The following is a 2500-nucleotide window of genomic DNA, read 5'->3' as shown; positions in this document are numbered from 1 at the left end:
ACCGTTTTAACCGCCGTATTTCTGCCCATACCTCTAGTGTTAAACCGAAAAATCGGGTACATAGTCTCGGGGAGGACCGGGGTGCCGCCCCATGAGGGGAGCCCGCACGGAGGGCGCCGGGGGTGCCGCGACCCGGGGGGCGGCGCGGGGGTGTCGGGGCGCATCTACGGGGCTCACTCGCGCGGGCGCCACACTTCCGGGGGGCGCCCCAGGTGGGGTGCCAACTTTGGCGCCCCCGACTAAGGGGCCGCCCCCACTGCGGTTACACGCTTTACGACCACCCACCCGCGTTCCCCACCCCAGGGGGCATGCGAATCACCCGCCAGGGGCGTTCTGGGACCGAGGGCGCCGCTCCGGCACAAGGGGGAGCCAAAACGCCCCGAGTTCCCCCGCGGCCACCTCGACACCTGGGCGGGCGGCGAGGGGTGTCCTGCGATCGGGGTGGGGAGCTCTACCAGAATCACCCGCCAAACTTCACCGGGGGCGTCTCCCGGCGCCCCTGCGCTCGGGTGACGAACAGCGCCCCGGGCTATCCCGGGCGCCCTATGGCGTCCACCTTCGATCGGAAGGGTGATCTCGACTCGGGCTGAGGCGGGCCACAACAATCCGCGGTCACATCGGAGCCGTCCAGGCTAACGAGGCCCCGGCTCACGGGTAACCCATGGGGCTGGACCGGGAGTCCGCCGTTAAAGAAGAAAGAAATGTAGTGCAAACCAGAACCAGTTTTTTTTATTTATTTTATAACTCGACTAATAATCGTCACAAAATTATAAACTTGGTACCTACGGATAGCCCTGGGCCCAACCTAATACAGGATGTCCATAACTATGCGCTAATTAAATAATTAATGGGTATTAAGGTCGGTCTTAGTAAATTGCTATATAAAGTCTAAGACCAGAACCAGTATTTTAAATTTATTTTATAACTCGGCTCCTAATTGTCACAAAATTTAAAAATTGGTACCTATGGATAGCCCTCGGCCCTACCTAATACACCGTGTCCATAACAATGTGGTAATTAAATATTTACTGGGCGTTAGGGTCGGTCTTAGTAAATTGCTATATAAAGTCTATATAAAATTTTACGAATTTAAAAAAAAAATTCCTACCGTCAAAAATAGCGACGCCTAGACCACCACACCTGTTCTGACGTTAAATCCTACTTGCACACACGTGTGGGAATAGATTAGATATCATCTAGAGATAGAATTCCTAATTATTTAATTAAAATAGAGACTCTAGATTTAATAGTTGTGTCATAGTTACATTAAGTCGAATTAGCGAAGCGGAGGCGGGAACTAGATTCTAGATCTAACACTTCGATTGCGATGAAAAAAAAATAGCTTTATTTTAAGGCCGACAAGGCAAATACGGTTTAATTAATATTAAAGAAATAAGTCCGAACACCTACCTTAAGCGAATCATCTACACAACACATGACTAGAAATAATACACGTCCACACGAAGAGCGATTGAAACGGTGACTGCAACGGTGAAAACTTGTACGACGGAAACATGGCGCCTAGGTTATGCCTACTTCCGGTCTGATGAAAATTTTTAATTCATTTTAAATTTTGCGCTCTATTTCGTCCGCGCTTGTCCACTTAAACTCTACAGAAAAGATAGTCTATATAAAAATAATTCCTAGAAGACAATTTTATGAGAGATCACCCACATTTATTTACCCTGCCTGTCTACCTTAGGGTTAGAGTTTGAATTTTTCTAGATTCAAGCCAAATATGCCGTGTCGATTAAACGACGACGTACATAACAGAGCGAAGACAATGAATGGTTCCTTAATTAACTATAATTACGGTCCTAATACAACTACAATTCACCATAGTACTAATATGTATGTGTATTGTTGTTTTGGGAGTTCTGTCATTACATTTTAAATTATAAAAAAAACGGGTTTACGATACACTTCATTACGCCGCCGATCGTGGTTTTAGATTTAAATTTGGTCGGATTCGGTTTATTATTAATTTATATAATACTTTATACATACTTTAATTCATTAAATACATTTATCTATGTATTTATTTCATTAGTTAAGTATTTGTTTAACTAAAAATTATCAATTTAAGGCATAACAATTACAGAAAACGATTGTATTTGAGATAAGTCTTATCGAACCATTTAGTAGCTGGGTCGGTTTATTATTAATTTATCTAATACTTTATACATACTTTCACTCATTAATTACATGTATATATGCATTCATTAAATCATTTAAGTATTTATTTCATCAAAAAGTATCGATTGAAGGCATAACACTGATAGAAAACGATTGTATTTGAGATAAGTCTTATCGAACCATTTAGTAGCTGGTTCGCGGGTCGGTTTTATTCCTTAACTCTAGATTTAAGTCTATCGTGTTTAATTTCAATTTAATTTATCACAACTTTTAGATTTTGTACTAGATTAAGCTACATTGAAGCTTATTTTTCACTATTTAATCAATAGAGGATATTATATAATATTTTTAAGTCTAATATTAC

Source organism: Physella acuta, unplaced genomic scaffold, assembly GCF_028476545.2.
Source record: "Physella acuta isolate Inbredline_101_S28 unplaced genomic scaffold, ASM2847654v3 ptg002570l, whole genome shotgun sequence".
Classification (NCBI taxonomy): Eukaryota; Metazoa; Mollusca; class Gastropoda; family Physidae; genus Physella; species Physella acuta.
This window is presented reverse-complemented; position numbering follows the sequence as displayed.